Consider the following 19,087-nt stretch of genomic DNA (forward strand, 5'->3'; position numbering starts at 1 on the left):
TATTTTTAGGTTTTTGAGGAACTTCCATGCTGCTCTCCATAGTGGCTGTATTAATTTATATTCCCATCAACAGTGTAAAAGGGCTCCCTTTTCTCAACATCTTTGCCAGCATTTGTTATTGCCTGTCTTGTGGATTACAGCCATTTTAACTGGGGTAAGATGATATCTCACTGTAGTTTTGATTTGCATTTCTCTGATGATTTGTGATGTTGAGCAGTTTTTCTTATACTTGTTGGCCATTTGTATGCTTCCTTTGGGAAGTATCTATTTATATCTTTTGGATTATACTTATTGATATGTATGCATTCAAATTTTAAGACTCAAAAATTAAAACAAAACTTGTTTATTAATTTATTTAAAATTATAAGAATCCAATTACATGTTAACATATTTTTACAAAAAGAAGTACATTTTCCAAAGCAAGAAAAAAGGATAAGTGTGGCATTATTTCATGTTTAAGAGATTTTTTTAGTAGAAGACAAATGGAGTCTCATATTTTCTTTTATATTCAATCCTTTGTGATATCACAAGTCATGTAGCCTCTGGAAAACTTCACAAGAATGGAGATAAAAAGACAACCAGCATCTTCTTATTATTATAATAATAAACTCCCTGAAACGGTCTTAGGGACCACCAGTAGTCAACCAGAGCATGCAAAAAAACAACTGTATTAGAGATACATTCTGATATATTTAAAAATGAAAAAAAATGATTTTTGGTACTAACTTTACTGTAACTAGGGGTTGGAGGAGGTGATTGAGTATGTATTTGACATAATATTTTCCACAATTTAATAATGATTTAAACTAGGTGATGAATACATGGGGTTCATAATACAAATTTCTTTCTGATGTTTGAATTTCCCATTAATAAAAATAAAAAAAATAGTTGACTTAAAGGAAATAAATTAAGTAAATAACAATACAAGTGTTTTACAAATGAGGAAGATATTTGACTGTAATACAACTATGATTACAGTGTTGAAAATTTTGGATAAGGAAAATAATAATCTTAGTCTGTGAGAATTATCTTAGGAAAATATGAATGAACGTATTATGAGCAATAGTATATTATTGTAACATTTAAACTTTTTGGAAAGACATACAGTTTTAATTCCTTAATTGAAATTTGGTGAGTTTTTGCCATGAAAGCATCAACAGATATAAAGTTAATATAAATTTTTAAAGTTGGATGAAATGGAGTTAAGAGATGGTTTGTGTTTCAGTTTCCTAGACTATATGTTTCTTACAGTAGTAATTAATACTTAACAGTCAGCAAGGGAGTCTTCCCTCAGGGAAAACATCAATCTTAAATGATTTTACAGGTAAGTTTTAACAAGTTTGAAATGATTATCTAATCTAATTGTCATCATCTGATCTTGTGTAAAGTCTTTTAAAGTGTTGAGAAGTATTAGCAAGGGTCATCATTTTATTCTACAAGAATACTGTAAAGTTTTTACCCAAACCAGGAAAGAGCAAAAGAGGAAATAAAAAGTATTGGTTTATTTCACCCCTGGGTATAACTGTAAAAATCCTGAACCAAAAGTTAGCAAACTAAATTTAAAAATGTATAAAATGCATTATATATCATATATGATGAAATTGAGCTTAATACCTCAAATTCAAGGAAGATTTGTTAAACATGCTTTATTATATCAGTAGATTAAAAGAGAAACCTGGAAAACTGTCTCAATAGATGAAGGGGAAAAAACATGGCAAAATTTTTAGTAAACTGAAATTGAAAGGGAATTTCCTAAATCTGATAAAGACATCCATAAAAAACCTAAATTAATGTAATTCAACGTTTGAAAATATTAGAAGCATTTCCTGTAGAACCAGCAACCATATAAAAATATTTGCTATACCACTTCTATGAGAAATTATATTTGAGGTCCCAGTTAGTACAATAAGCAAATAAAAGCCTAATGATTGGGAAGGAGGAAATAAAGCTGTTGTGATTTTCAAATGATATGAATGTCAGCAGAGAAACCTGGTGGAACCTGTAGATGAGTTATTAAAAATTATAAGAGACCTTAGTCAGGTTATTGGATATAAATTCAATATTCAAAAGTCAAGTGCATTTCTATATGCTAGATACAAAACTTAGAAAATGAAATTTTAAAGGGGTAATATTTGCAATGACAAAAAGAGCTATAAAGAATTTAGGATCAAGCAAATAAAAATTTGCAGGATTTATTTCCTGAAATTAACAAAACTTTACTGAACAGTACAAAGGAAGATACATGTAAATTGAAAGATATCCTATAGATAAATAGATATATCCAATATTGTCAGAATGTCAGTTTTCTCCTAAATTATCTATACATTCAGTATAATATGACAAGCCTATTCTAAAATTGATTTGGAATAACAAATGGTCAATATATATTTAAATAAGAATATTAAGACATGGAGGATAGCCAGATATAATACTTATTTTCGAGCTATAGCAATTAAGTGGAATATTAGTGAAAAAATAGGGAAATTAACCAATGGAACAGCACACAGAGCCTATAAACACAAATATTTGAACTTTCACGAATGACAAAAGTGAAATGGCAAGTCACTGGGAAAAGAAAGAGCTATTCAATAAGTGAAGATTGAAAAATCAGTTGTCTGTATGGGACAAAAAAGAACTTAGAAGATTAAGAAATGTGAAGAGAAAAATCTCATTCTTTTAGGTTAATATATAGCTGAAGGATTTTCTAAAGAAGACAAATATGTTAACCATAAAAGAAAAGACTAATAAGTTAATTGGGCTACAATTTCAAAATTATGTTTAAAAAAAGACTTTTCAAAGTAAAGAAACTTGCTTTCCAGGTACAAACTGGTAGTAGATATCTGTGACAAAAGGATTACCCTTAAAAACATATCAAGAATGCTAACAATGATAAAAGAAAAAACCTCAGAAGAAAAATTGGTAAAAGACATAAAGAGACATATTACAGACAAAGAAACACATGATCACACATGAAGAGATGTTCAGAACTTAAGAAAATAAAACCAAAACCCAAATGAGATACCACTTTACACCCACTTGGCAGAACCTAAGAAAATCTGACAGTACCAAGACTTGGAGAGAATGTAGATCTGGGGAAGCTCATTTACATTGCTGGTGAATGTAAATTGTTACAATGACTTTGGCCAGATTTGTGACTTTTCTTGGTATATTAAATGAACAAATTGTATATCCCAGAAATTCAGAAAAAAAGTTATTTCTGGGCCGGATGTGGTGGCTTACACCTGTAATCCCAGCACTTTGGGAGGCTGAGGAAGATAGATCACCTGAGGTCAGGAGTTTGAGACTAGCCTGGGCAACATGGTGAAACCCCATCTCTACTAAAAATACAAATATTAGCTGGGTGTGGTGGTGCACACCTGTGATCCCAGCTTTGTTCCGTTTGTAATAACAAAAAAATTGAAATAAAATGTTTATTGACAGGAGAATGGATTAGTAAGTTGTGGCATATTCTTGTAGTGCAATAAACCATAGATGAAAGCATGCAATTATATACAATAATATGGATAAACCTTGGTAAAAAAAAAAATGCTAAGAAATTTCCCAGTCTGACAGTTTGAAGAGAATGATGGTTCTCCCAACATGGAGTTTGAGATCTGAGAACAGACAGACTGCCTTCTCAAGTGGGTCCCTGACCCCCGAGTAGCCTAACTGGGAAACACCTCCCAGTAGGGGCTGACTGACACCCAGGGCACCCCTCTGAGACAAAGCTTCCAGAGGAAGGATCAGGCAACAACATTTACTGTTCTGCAATATTTGCTGTTCTGCAGCCTCTGCTGGTGATAGACAGGCAAACAGGGTCTGGAGTGGACCTCAAGCAAACTCCAACAGACCTGCAGTGAGGGCCCTGACTCTTAGAAGGAAAACTAACAAATAGAAAGGAATAGCATCAACATCAACAAAAAAGACATCCACAAGAAAACCCCATCTGTAGGTCACCATCATCAAAGACCAAAAATAGATATAACCACAAAGATGGGGAGAAACCAGAGCACAAAAGCTTAAAATTCTAAAAATCAGAGTGCCTCTTCCCCTCCAAAAGAACATAGCTCCTCACCAGCAATGGAACAAAGCTTGACCAAGAATGACTTTGACGAGTTGACAGAAGTAGCCTTCAAAAGATCAGTAATAACAAACTTCTCTGAGCTAAAGGAGGATGTTTGAACCCATCACAAAGAAGCTAAAAACCTTGAAAAAAGATTAGATGAATGGCTAACTAGAATAAACAGCAAGGAGAAGACCATAAATGACTTGATAGAACTGAAAACCATGGCACGATAATTTTGTGATGCATGCACAAGTTTCAGTAGCTGATTTGATCAAGTGGAAGAAAGGGTATCAGTGATTGGAGATCAAATTAATGAAATGAAGTGAGAAGAGAAGTTTAGAGAAAAAAAGAAATGAACAAAGCCTCCAAGAAATGTGGGACTGTGTGAAAAGACCAAATCTACATCTGATTGATAAAACTGAAAGTGACAGGGAGAATAGAACCAAGTTAGAAAACACTCTTGAGGATATTATCCAGGAGAACTTCCCCAACCTAGCAAGGCAGGCCAACATTCAAATTTAGGAAATACAGAGAATGCCACAAAGATACTCCTTGAGAAGAGCAACCCCAAGACACATAATTGTCAGATTCACCAAGATTGAAATGAAGGAAAAAATGTTAAGGACAGCCAGAGAGGAAGGTCAGGTTACCCACAAAGGGAAGCCCATCAGACTAACAGCAGATCTCTCAGCAGAAACTCTACAAGTCACAAGAGAATGGGGGCGACTCTTCAATATTCTGAAGGAAAAGAATTTTCAACTCAGAATTTCGTATCCACTCAAACTAAGCTTCATAAGTGAAGGAGAAATGAAATCTTTTACAGACAAGCAAATGATGAGAGATTTTGTCATCACCAGGCCTACCTTACAAGAACTCCTGAAGGAAGCACTAAACATGGAAAGGAACAACCAGTACCAGCCACTGCAAAAACATGCCAAATTGTAAAGACCTTTGATGCTTGGAAGAAACTGCATCAACTAATGAGCAAAATAACCAGCTAACATCATAATGACAGGATCAAATTCACACGTAGCAATATTAACATTAAATGTAAATGGGCTAAATGCCCCAATTAAAAGACACAGAGTGGCAAATTGGATAAAGGGTAAAGACCCATCAGTGTGCTGTATTCAGGAGACCATGTCACGTGCAGAGGCACACATAACCTCAAAATAAAAGGATGGGGGAAGATCTACCAAGCAAATGGAAAATGAAAAAAAGAAGGGGTTGCAATCCTAGTTTCTGATAAAACAGACCTTAAACTAACAAAGATCAAAAGAGACAAAGAAAGCCATTACATAATGGTAAAGGGATCAATTCAACAAGAAGAGCTAACTATCCTAAATATATATGCACCCAATACAGGAGTACCCAGATTCATAAAGTCAAGTCCTTAGAGACCTACAAAGAGACTTAGATTTCCACACAATAACAATGGGAGACTTTAACACCCCACTGTCAACATTAGACAGATCAACAAGACAAAAAGTTAACAAGAATATCCAGGACTTGAACTCAACTCTGCACCAAGTGGACCTAATAGACATCTACAGAACTCTCTACCCCAAATCAGCAGAATATGCATTCTTCTCAGCACCACATCACACTTATTCCAAAACTGACCACATTGTTGGAAGTGAAGCACTGCTCAGCAAATGTAAAAGAACAGAAATTATAGCAAACTGTCTCTCAGAAAACAGTGCAATCAAATTAGAACTCAGGATTAAGAAACTCACTCAAAACTACACAACTACATGGAAACTAAACAACCTGCTCCTGAATGGCTACTGGGTACATAATAAAATGAAGGCAGAAATAAAGATGTTATTTGAAACCAATGAGAACAAAGACACAATGTACCAGAATCTCTGGGACACATATAAAGCAGTGTGTAGAGGGAAATTAATAGCACTAAATGTCTACAAGAGAAAGCAGGAAAGATCTAAAATTGACACCCTAACATCACAATTAAAAGAACTAGAGAAGCAGAAGCAAGTACATTCAAAATCTAGCAGAAGGCAAGAAAAAACTAAGAGCAGAACAGAAATGAAGGAGATAGAGACACAAAAATACCCTTCAAAAAATCAATGAATTCAGGAGGTTTTTTTTTGAAAAGATCAACAAAATAGACTGCTAGCAAGATTAATAAAAAAGAAAAGAGAGAAGAATCAAACAGATGCAATAAAAAATGATAAAGGGGATATCACCACCAATCCCTCAGAAATACAAACTACCATCAGAGAATACTATAAACACCTCTATGCAAATAAATTAGAAAATCTAGAAGAAATGGATAAGTTCCTGGACATATACACCCTCCCAAGACTAAACCAAGAAGAAGTTGAATCCCTGAATAGACCAATAACAGGCTCTGAAATTGAGGCAATAATAAATAGCCTAACAATAAAAAAAAACTCCAGGACCAGGCGGATTCAAAGCCAAATTCTACCTGAGGTACATACAGGAGCTGGTACTATTCCTTCTGAAACTATTCCAATCAATAGAAAAAGAGGAAATTCTCCCTAACTCATTTTATGAGGTAAGCATTATCCTGATACCAAGGCCCAGCAGCGACACAACAAAAAAAGAGAATTTTAGACCAATATCCTTGGTGAACATCGATACCAAAATCCTAAATAAAATACTGGCAAGTGGAATCCAGCAGCACAGCAAAAAGCTTATCCACCACAATCAAGTTGGCTTCATCCGTGAGATGCAAGGTTGGTTCAAAGTATGCAAATCAATAAACATAATCCATCATATAAACAGAACCAAAGACAAAAACCACATGATTATCTGAACAGATGCAGAAAAAGCCTTTGACAAAATTCAACAACCCTTCGTGCTAAAAACTCTCAATAAACTAGGTATTAACGGGACGTATCTCAAAATAATAAGAACTATTTATGACAAATTCACAGCCAATATCACACTGAATGGGCAACAACTGAAAACATTCCCTTTGAAAACCGGCACAAGACAGGGATGCCCTCTCTCACCACTCCTATTTAACATAGTGTTGGAAGTTCTGTTCAGGGCAATCAGGCAGGAGAAAGAAATAAAGGGTATTCAATTTGGAAAAGAGGAAGTCAAATTGTTCCTGTTTGCAGATGACATGATTGTATATATAGAAAACACCATTGTCTCAGCCCCACGTCTCCTTAAGCTGATAAGCAACTTCAGCAAAGTCTCGGGATACAAAAATCAATGTGCAAAAATAATAACCATTCCTATACACCAATAATAGAGAAACAGAGAGCCAAATCATGAGTGAACTCCCATTCACAATTTCTTCAAAGATAATAAAATACCTTGGAAAAAAACTTACAAGGGATGTGAATGACCCCTTCAAGGAGAGCTACAAACCACTGCTCAACAAAATAAAAGAGGACACAAACAAATGGAAGAACATTCCGTGCTCATGGATAGGAAGAATCAATATCATGAAAATGGCCATACTGCCCAAGGTAATTTATAGATTCAATGCCATCCCCATCAAGCTATCAATGACTTTCTTCACAGAATTGGAAAAAACTGCTTTAAAGTTCATATGGAACAAAAAAAAGAACCCACATTGCTAAGACAATCCTAAGCAAAAAGAATAAAGCTGGAGGCATCATGCTACCTGACTTCAAACTATACTACAAGGCTACAGTAACCAAAACAGCGTGGTACTGGTACCAAAACAGAGATGCAGACCAATGGAACAGAACAGAGACCTCAGAAATAATACCACACATCTACAGCCATCTGATCTTTGACAAACCTGACAAAAACAAGAAATGGGGAAAGGATTCCCTATTTGATAAATGGTGCTGGGATAACTGGCTAGCCATACGTAGAAAGCTGAAACTGGATCTCTTCCTTACATCTTATACAAAAATTAATTCAAGATGGATTAAAGACTTAAATGTTAGACCTAAAACTATAAAAACCCTAGAAGAAAAGCTAGGCAATACCATTCAGGACATAGGCAAGGGTAAGTACTTCATGACTAAAACACAAAAAGCATCAAAAGCCAAAATTGAGAAATGGGATCTAATTAAACTAAAGAGCTTCTGCACAGCAAAAGAAACTACCATCAGGGTGAGAAGGCAACCTACAAAATGGGAAAAAAATTTTTACAATCTACCCATCTGACAAAGGGCTAATATCCAGAATCTACAAAGAATTAAACAAATTTATAAGAAAAAAACAAACAACCCCAACAAAAAGTGGGCAAAGGATATGAACAGACATTTCTTAAAGGAAGACATTTATGCAGACAGATGAAAAACTGCTCATCATCAATGGCCATCAGAGAAATGCAAATCAAAACCATAATAAGGTACCATCTCACACCAGTTAGAATGGCGATCATTGAAAAGTCAGGAAACAACAGGTGTTGGAGAGGATGTGGAGAAATAGGAACACTTTTACACTGTTGGTGGGACTGTAAACTAGTTCAACCATTGTGGAAAACAGTGTGGCAATTCCTCAAGGATTTAGAACTAGAAATACAATTTGACCCAGCCATCCCATTACTGGGTATATACCCAAAGGACTATAAATCATGCCACTATAAAGACACATGCACACGTATGTTTACTGTGGCACAATTTACAATAGCAAAGACTTGGAACCAACCCAAATGTCCATCAATGATAGACTGGTTTAAGAAAATGTGGCAAATATACACCATGGAATACTATGCAGCCATAAAAAAGGATGCATTCATGTCCTTTGTAGGGACACGGATGAAGCTGAAGACTATCATTCTGAGCAAACTCTCGCAAAGACAAAAAACCAAACACTGCGTGTTCTCACTCATAAATGGGAATTGAACAATGAGAACACTTGGACACAGGATGGGGAACATCACACACTGGGGACAGATGTGGGGTGGGGAGGGGGGGAGGGATAGCATTAGGAGAAATACCTAATGTAAATGACAAGTTAATGGGTGCAGCACACCAACATGGCACATGTATACATATGTAACAAACCTGCACATTGTGCACATGTACCCTAGAACTTAAAGTATAATAATAAAAACAAATTACACATCTAGCAACCACTGAGCATTTGAATATAATAAAGTCTGCCTAAACTTAAAAAGAAATGCTAAGAAAACAACTAACAAGTACTAGCACACTCTGCAAATGTACGATTTTTTATGACATTAAAAATAAGCAATATGCAAAGTGTCCATAAATACATATTCAAATATATATATTCATATATACATGCTTTGAAACATATATATTTATAAATACATATATACATATATTTATGTATACATATATTGATTATATATGATACACATATATTTATGTATGCATATATTAAGAGCACTTATTAATAAGAAACACATTAGCACCACAATAGAAGTATGAGCAATGACCATATAGAGGATTTGGAGAAAAACTATGAAAGACCAGTATGAAGTTTTAAAAAATGTTTTCTTTAAATGAATAGAAACAAAATAACAGCGGTATGGTATTTCATGTCAAGTAAATAAGTCAGAATTCCTTATAAAGGGTAAAGATGATACTGATAAAAGATGTTTCTACTATATTGCTGGTATAAAAATAAATTTTGACAAGCCGTCAAAATGATGTGATTATGCTTTAAAATCTTCTAGAAATCAGTTTATTTTATGAATATTCATTGTGTAACTTTTATTAGCCAATTACTGCAAAGCAGTAGCAATACCATGAAAAATGATCTTAGTTGCTGATCTAATTACCTTATTGTATAGGGAAGAATATAAGCATTAATAAAGTAATTACACAGAATTGGTAATTACCAAGTGTGATTACTTCTACGAATGTAATGTACACATGTCATATAAACATATAACAAGAAATCAGAGTTCTGGACATAAGAGTTTTCCCTTGAAAAGTGGTAATTGACCTGAAACTTGAGGACGATGAGGAATTAAATAGTCTAAATCAGACATGGCACAACACGCCTGTAGTCTTAGCTATTTGGCAGGCTGAGGTGGGAGGATCACTTTAGTTAAAGTCCAGTCTGGTCAAAATAGTGACACCTTGTTTCTAAATAAATAAATATGGTGAAAAAGGTGAATTCTAAGAAGGGTTTAGAATAAGATTGGTGATTGAGGCAGCGGTGAGATGAACGAGGGATTTGGGGATCCATAATAAAGTCTCCGGTCTTTATTCCAAGAGTAACCATTTAGTTTTATAGATTGTGTTGGCTGCTGCATGAAGACAGATTGAAGGGAATTAAGAGGAGTTGTAGGAGCTCATTAAAGAGACTGTTTAAAGTAAGAAATAGGTGATAATAATTTGACTAGAGAAGTGAACAGAAAAGTTTGTTATAGTTTTATTTTTTTAAGTAAACGATGTCTGATATGATTTGGCTGTGTTCTCAACCAGTTCTCTCCTGTTTCCCCACCCATATCTCATCTGGAATTGTAGTTCCCATAATACCTATGTATCATGGGAGGGACCAAATGGGAGGTAATTTAATCATGGGGATGGTTACCCTCATGCTGCTCTTGCTTTTCTTGTGATAGTTAATGAGATCTCATGAGATTTGATGGTTTGATAAGCGGCTTCCACCTTTGCTAGGCTCTCATTCTTCTCACTCTTGTTGCCACGTGAAGAAGCATGTGTTTGGTTTCCCTTCTACCATGATTGTTAGCTTCCTGAGGCCTTTCCAGCCATGCTGAACTGTGAGTCAATTCAATCTCTTTTCTTTATAAATTAACCAGCCTTGGGTATTTCTTCATAGCAGTGTGAAAATGAACTAATACTGTAAATTGGTACCGTGTAGTGGGGCACTGCTGTAAGAATACCCAAATATGTGGAAGCGACTTTGGAACTGGGTAACAGGCAGAAGTTGGAACCATTTGTAGGACTCAGAAGAAGATAGAAAAATGTGGGAAGGTTTTGAACTTCTTAGAGACTTGGAAGGCTCAGAATACAGAAAGATGTGGGAAAGTTTGAAACTTCCTAGAGACTTGTTGAATGGCTTTGACAAAAATGCTGATAGTGATATGGACAATGAAGTCTAGGCTGAAGTGGACTGAGATGGAGATGAGGAACCTGTTGAGAACTGGAATAAATGTGACTCTTGTTATGCTTTAGCAAAGAGACTGATGACATTTTGTTCCCACCCTAGAGATCTGTGGAACTTTGAACTTGAGGGAGATGATTTAGGGTATCTGGCAGAATAAATTTCTAAGTGGCACAGCATTCAAGATGTGACATGGGTGCTTTTAAAATCATTGAGTTTTATTCATTCATAAAGATATGACTTGGAATTGGAACTTATGTTTAAAAAGGAAGCAGAGCATAAAAGTTTGGAAATTTGTAGGCTGATGATGCAATAGTGAAGAAAAACCCCATTTCCTGGGGAGAAATTCAAGCCTGCTGCAGAAATTTGCATAAGTAATGAGGAGCCAAATATTAATCACCAAGGCAATGGGGAAAATGTCTCCATGGCATGTCAGAGACCTTCGCAACAGCCCTTCCCATCACAGACCTGGAGACCTAGGAGGAAACAATGGTTTTGTGGGCTGGGCCCAGGTACCCCTTACTGTGTGCAGCCTAGCAACTGGGTGACCAGCATCTCAGCCACTCCAGCCCTGGCTAAAAGAGGCCAAAGCACAGCTTGGGCTGTGGCTTCAGGAGGTGCAAGCCCCAAGCCTTGGCAGCTTTCATGTGGTGTTGAGCCTGCAGGTGCACAGAAAGCAAGAACTGAGGTTCGGGAACCTCTGCCTAGATTTCAGAGGATGTGTAGAAATGCTTGGATGTCCAGACAGAAGTTTGTTGTAAGGGTGGCGCCCTCATGGAGAACCTCTGCTAGGTCAGTGAGGAAGAGAAATGTGGTGTCAGAGGTCCCATACAGAGTCCCCAGTGGGGCACTGCCTAGTGAAGCTGTGATAAGAGGGCCACCATCCTCCAGACCCGAGAATAGTGAATCCACCTACAGCTTGCCTGGAAAAGCTGCAGGCACTCAACACCAGCCCATTAAAGCAGTCTAGAGGGGGGTTATACCCTGCAAAGTGAAAGTGGCAGAGCTTCCCAAGACCATGGGAGCCCACCTCTTGCATCATCACGACCTGGCTGTGAGACATAGGATCAAAGGAGATTATTTCACAACTTTAAGATCTAATTACTGCCTTGTTGAATTTCAGACTTGCATGGGACCTGTAGTCTCTTTGTTTTGGCCAATTTCTCCCATTTGGAATGGCTGTATTTACACAATGCCTGTGTCCCCATTGTATCTAGGAAGTAACTAACTTGCCTTTGATTTTACAGGCTCATAGGTGGAAGGGACTTGCCTTGTCCCTTCCATATGAGACTTTGAACTTGGACTTTTGAATTAATGCTAGAATCACTTGAGATTTTGGGGGACTGTTGGAAGGGCATGATTGTGTTTGAAATGCAAGGACATGAGATTTGGGAGGGGCCAGGGGCAGGAGTAATATGGTTTGGCTGTGTCCCCACCCAAATCTCATCTTGAATTGTAGTCCCCATAATCCCCACATGTCATGGGAGGGACCTGGTGGAAGGTAATTAAATCATGGGGATGGTTACCTTCATGCTGCTCATGCTATTCTCCTGACAGTGAATGATAATGAGTGCGTTCTCAGAAGATCTGATGGTTTTATAAGATGGCTTGACAGCATGAAAATGAACTGATACAATGTCCAAATGTCCTTTAAGTTGTATCCATGTAATATAGTATTATTCAGTTGCCCACTGAAATTTGCTTTTGAAGAATAGTTAATGACTAAGACAGTGATATAAAGTAGGATGGAAAGCCACACCTGCAGGATGTACTTTTATTGAAAAGCTAAAAGTAGGAGAAGGAAAAGAAAGAGGAAGAGGAGGAGGAAGAAAAATCTATGAAAATATTACTAGTTTCTTTGTTAAGTAAGAGTATAAATTAAGTGTATCTTCAATTGTATGTATTTCACTATTTAGTAAATTTTAACAGTAAGTGTATATTGTGTTTAAAATCAGAAAAAAATGAGATATGATAATATAATTTATTTCACATTTCTATTTAGAAAATTATAGCCAAAAAATGAATTAAAGAGACTCAAGAAGCACATCTGATAGATTTGCATGTGCAATTCATTTTGTAGATTAGTTAGCTGGCAAAGCAAATATGCCACTGGGATAACTCAGAACTTTAAAAGGAGTAGTCTGGGTAACAGTATTTAAGTAACACCACTATGATAACTTAACTGGGCTATGAAATGCCCAGATAGCTGATAAAAAATTATTTCTGGGTGGGGCTGTGGGAGTATTTCTAAAAGAGATCAGCGCTTGAATCTGTAGACTGAGTAAAGCAGATGGCTCTCACCAATGTAGATGGGCATTACCCAATCTGTTGAGAGCCCCAGTGGAACAAAAGGCAGAAGTTTTGGGTGAGACATCATCTTCTCCTGCCCTCAAATATTAGCACTCCTCTTTCTCAAGCCTTTGGAACTGAACTAAATTACGACACCAGGTTTCCTGGTTCTCCAGCCTGCAGACAGCATTTCATGCCAATTCTCAGCCCCTATAATCATGTGAGCCAATCCTATAACAAATCTACTCTTATACCTCTATCTCCATTTCTCCCTATATCTATATATCCTATCAGTTCTGTTTCTCTGTAAAACTCTGACTAATATAACTACCAAAACCAAAATTATTCATCCTGTTTCTTTTAAGTGTCTGGAATATTTGTTGATCCATTGAGAGTCATAATTCTTGTAAAGATTTGCAAATCAAATGCAGATGCCTGACTGACTGGGTAACAAAACAGAATCAAATGGGGTAATCAGCTTCAAAGGTATGATTTATATATATTTTCATTTCTGTTTCTCCTCAAATTCTCCTGGTTTTATTAATACTGTTAATAAATAATGTGAGCAGAAGTCAGCATTGCCAAGTAATTAAACCCACAAGTTCTTCAAGCAAACTGCCTGGGTTTGAATTATGCCTCCCTTCTTACTGACTTTATGACTTGGAGTAAGACATTTAACATCTCTGTGCTTCAGAATCTTTATCTATGAAATGGGGATCATGGTAATACCTTCACAGGATTTTAACAAGTGGTGATGTGACTTGCATTGTGACAAGGAACATGGTTATACAGCCTAGAAAATTCTCAGTGCCTATTCTGTATAGAAGGAAGCCAGGAAGTGCCATATCCAGGTTTCTTTGTGGCCAGGAAAAGGTTGAAACTCCAGTACCATCTCAAGTGTTTCCTAGGAATATGGGATCCATATTTCCAGACTTGTCCTAGGAAAAGTCTGAGGCATTGGCGTAAAATAGCTTACTGACTTTCCAGTTGTAATACTGAAAATATTTCCATTTTCCCAAATGCACTGTAAGTACCAAGTGAAGAATGCACTGTACATAAAACCAGGCTCCCTAAACTGTTTGCTATTTATAAACAACTTAATGTGAATTCACATACTTATACTGACTTATTTCCTTATGTAGGTTTTATACTAAATCTATTTAAATAGGATTTTGGTTAAGTCCTCAAATTTGGCATTCTTTAAAGTATTTCTACATTGCTGACAGCTAAAATGTTTAGTTTTCTTCTCAATACCATGCCCAGCTTCCATGATTTAATGATTGACTGCAATGCACTATTATTTTCTTCTTTCCTCACAAAGAAAGATATCCTACAAGGATCATCAGAAATTAACAATGGTAGATATTAGGGGCTTATTGGTTCTCTTTGAAGATTCCAGGGATTTAGATCTAAGTTGAACTGAATTCAGGTGACGAAGTAGAGCAACGAACTTGCTTTTGAACCTTGTTAATTCTTTAGTTCTAGGAAGTTGATGTGTCATTGATTCCCATAATTCTTACCAGCTTAAAAAATATGCATAGTGAAAAGTCATAAAAGTCACTTCACCACATTAAATGTTGATGAAAGAAATTGCATCCTTAACCTTTGAGTCATTGATGTTGCAACAACCCCATATCTTATAGCTCTTGCTAAAGGCACACAGTAGTTTAACAAATATTTTGCTTAACTGGATAATGCCTTAATTATAAAGGGTAAATGGGAATTCTAATCCCGGTACATGTGCAGGCTTATAGGCCAAACTCAGAAGATGATGGGAGGACTTTGATTCTGTCGGCCATTTATTCACAGGAAGATCTGCTTAGAAGTTCACTTGTAGGATTGGCTTTGCTGCAAGCATACCAACTCATTCTATTATTCTAAATATTATGACATTCTTTCCTCACTTGTAAAATTGGAAGAGATTTTTTGGGGAAGAAATAAGTGAGTAATTGTCTTGGATCTTTGGAAACAATTGTGAATTATACTGAAGGCAGCTGTGGTAAAGTAAAATTTTTGGACACTTGAGATGAACCATTTCTTGTGCAGATCTCATTTACTGATCACACATCCAAAAACTCTCCTCGCTCCAAGTATCTTTGCCACCATGGTGATTTTGAAAGATATCTAGTGTTCTAGACTCACTAAAAAGTGAACTCAATAGTGATGATTTAGTAAATGCTATGGAGTGCAATACAGATCCTTGCTTTCAGGACCAGGACACTCATTATCCCAGTTTATAGGTGTTGGTTGCAAACAGCTCTGAGTTTCTCTCTGGGAATTCCCCTCAACTACAGGAAGCCACCTCTTCTAAAGTTGTGCTTCCTTCCCTGTGACAGTCTGCACCCAGTGACTGACTGTTGATGAAGGTACAATGGCCCAACTTTATTGCCTCCATTTTGGACTACTTTGAAGGCCTTTCCCAGCTCCAGAGCTTCCTGGAGGACGGACTGAGACATCTGTTTGACTGTGTTGCAGTTCCACTTGTTCCTCTCCCTAATGCTGCAGTTTTTCCATCATTTACTCGTGTTGTTCCCAAGAGCTTTCTCCCACAAAAATCTCCTGCATACAAATTTTTATCTTAGAGTATTTCTCACAGGGAACCTATCCTCTGGCAGATGAAGTCAGGAGCGACTCCAGGAAATAGATTATAAAGTGAAAGTCTAGGAGCTGGAACTACCTCTGGCCAACTGGTAATGAGGACCCCATTATAGAAGGTGAGTAGAGTACTCATAGCCCCTAACGTGTTATAGTGGTTATTGTGAAAACTTTCACTAATGGTGAACTGGAACAAGATACCTGGTGAAAGGAAATGTACAAGTGTGAGATCATCTTAGGCATTTGAAAGATTCTGAGAAAATAGTAATTATAAAGGCTGTGAAATCAATCAGACAGTCTTTGCTGGGTGCTACTGAGTCATTGAAGAAATACCTTAAAATGCTGACGATAATTAACAATTAATTAAATAATAGCTCTAAAAACTGGGGAGCTTTTTTGGTAGTAGAAAAGAGACTCAATTCTTGGAATTTGAAGGGAAGAAAAGAATGTTGTAAGACTAGTAGAATTCCAGAGAAAGTTGACTAGTCAACCATGGCAAATCTGACATGCTGAGATCAGAAGCCTATTATGAAGGCGGAGAATCCAGAGTCTAGAGATGGGGCCATTATGGGTCAAATCATCAAAAATCCTGGATTTCCAGATACTCTGTTCCCTTCGGGCCTGCAGGAATGGCCCACACATTCCTTTAAAAGGCCAGTGCTTCCCCATCCTGCTTTAAAAGACAGTATGCACTCCTCTCAGGATCTGTCCCCATCTCCTCTCCTGACCACCAGATCAATATTTAGGGTTAATTCATAATACATCCCAGCCAGAGAAGTGCCAGATCTGCCAAAAAAGGAAAAGAAATGTAATCCAAAGGATCAGTGAGACCCAGTCAACAGACAGTAGCAGGGGCCAGGAGTGTTTTTTGAAATTTGTTCCTGAGGTGCTGGATCAGGGGCGCAGAATATAAAGTTGGATAAGCAAGACTTTATTTGCTGCTTTTCTGGGATATAGGATTTAACCCCTTGGTAAGACTTTAGAAGAAAGTATTAATATACTGCTAGGATGCTCCTTGGAAGCTTGACAAAAACAAAGACTGCTCTAAATGAAGTAAGAATACTAGAACTACAGGGACAAACAGCTGACAGAGGGATCAATAGGAGGAGAGAAGTGAACATGTTAGAAAGGATACACTACATATGGCTGGAAAACTTACCAGCTGACAATGTTCGTGGGAGGGCTAGGCAGACAATCTTTTTACCGAGGGAACAAGGATTGCACTTGGGAGAGGGATACCAGTGTCAATGGGAAGCTCAACACTGGCTTTCCCTTGCAGACCAGGATTGTCCCAAAACAGGCAATGAGGATGAAAGAGGGCAGGTGCTTAATCATCAGAAGCAAGCTGTGCACAATTACTGTAATGACAGGCAAAACCGGAGTGCCAATTCCGGGTCTGACCCACACAGAGCTATAAAATGATTAACAGAATACAAAATTCCTGGGGAGAAAGATACATGGGCAGCAAACAGGGATATTGCTTAATTTATACTACCAAATACAAGAAAAATTAATGATTAGGAGGCTGAGAGCACCTCCCTCAATAATATACCACAATCGTTGCCCAGTTTCCAGACTTGAGGGAAATCTTGGGCCCAGAACCTGCTGACTGAAGGGGAGAGCGACTGGGTGCTCAGAACAAGGGGCTCTGCAACTCTATGGTAAATATATATAGGAATAATTCTTCCAGTTCTTTCCCCAAAGGAAATGTAACTATACATAACACTATACAATGGGAAAAGAGGAATTTCCAGAAATTTCAAGGACTCTCGTACATAGGCTCTGAGTTGGCACTGATACTCAGAAGCATGAAGCATTGTCAAGGATGTCCCGCTTACAATGGTGATTATGAAAGCCAGGTAATAAGTGGAGCTCTGGCCCAGGAATGGCTCACAGGTAAGTTCTTATTCCTATCTCCAAATATGTAATTCATTATGGGCACAACTCTCACATTGATTCCTTGGCTTGTGGAATAAGCATTATCACGATACGAAAGGTTAGGTGGAAGCTATTGAAGCTGCCCACTCCACGCCCAGTCAAAATGATAAATAAAAACAATATTGCATTTCAGCAAGAATGGTAGAAATTAAGACCTAAAGGAGGCAGAGATGATTGATGCTGTCATTTAATTTGCCAGTCTGGCCCCTGTGAAAACGTTGAGATTCTATTGGATAACAGTATAGTGCTGCAGACTCAACAAACTATTATACGAGTCCCAATTGCAGCTTCTATGCCAGGTGTGGTATCATCGCTAGAGCAGATTACCATGGACTTGGGTAGATGGCATTTGGCCATTGACTTAGCAGATGTGTTATTTTCCATCTCTGTCAAGAAAGAGGCTTAAAACCAGTTTTCATTCACATGGAACAGACAATAATAAATATATACAGTCTTGGCCTAAAGCTATATTAAATCTCCAACCCTCTCTTGTAATATATTTCCAAGAGACCTCAACTGTCTGGATATTCTGCAGTATGTCATATTGTTCCACTGTATTGATGACCCATCTTAATTGGAACAAATAAGCAAAAAGTGACAAGTATGTTGGAGGCTCTGATAAGATATATGTGCTCCTTGGGAAATCATGTATAGTCCAGAGGTGGAAGATACACCCTGTGAAGATTCAAGGACTGCTGCATCAGTGAATTTTACGGTGGTCAAGGGCATGCATGTAAATCCCCTCCAAAATAAGAGATAAACTATTAAAACTTACAAATCCTATCATTAGAAAGGTAGCACAATGCCTTGTAAGCCCCTTCAGGTTCCTGGAGAGAAAATTTTACATACTTGGGAATACTTCTTAAACCCACTAACCAAGTGATATAAAAGCTATCTGCTCTTAGCAGGGCTCAACACAGATAAGAGGTCTGCAGGACGTCCAGGCTAGAATTCAGGCAGCTCTACCATCTGGGTTATAAGGCCCAGCAGACCTTATGTTACCAGAGGTTCTGTGGTGAGGAAAAGCACAATGTTGAACTTATGAGTCAACTGATATCAGATAGCATCTGGCATCTACCACCTCACTGCTGAGACAATAGGCTTATGAGAGGAGTAACCAGAATGGCAAGAATAGAGGATATCCCCTATTTGTTCCCACTTACCAAAACTTATCTA

The sequence above is a fragment of the Macaca mulatta genome, chromosome 2, assembly GCF_049350105.2.
Source record: "Macaca mulatta isolate MMU2019108-1 chromosome 2, T2T-MMU8v2.0, whole genome shotgun sequence".
Taxonomy (NCBI): Eukaryota; Metazoa; Chordata; class Mammalia; order Primates; family Cercopithecidae; genus Macaca; species Macaca mulatta.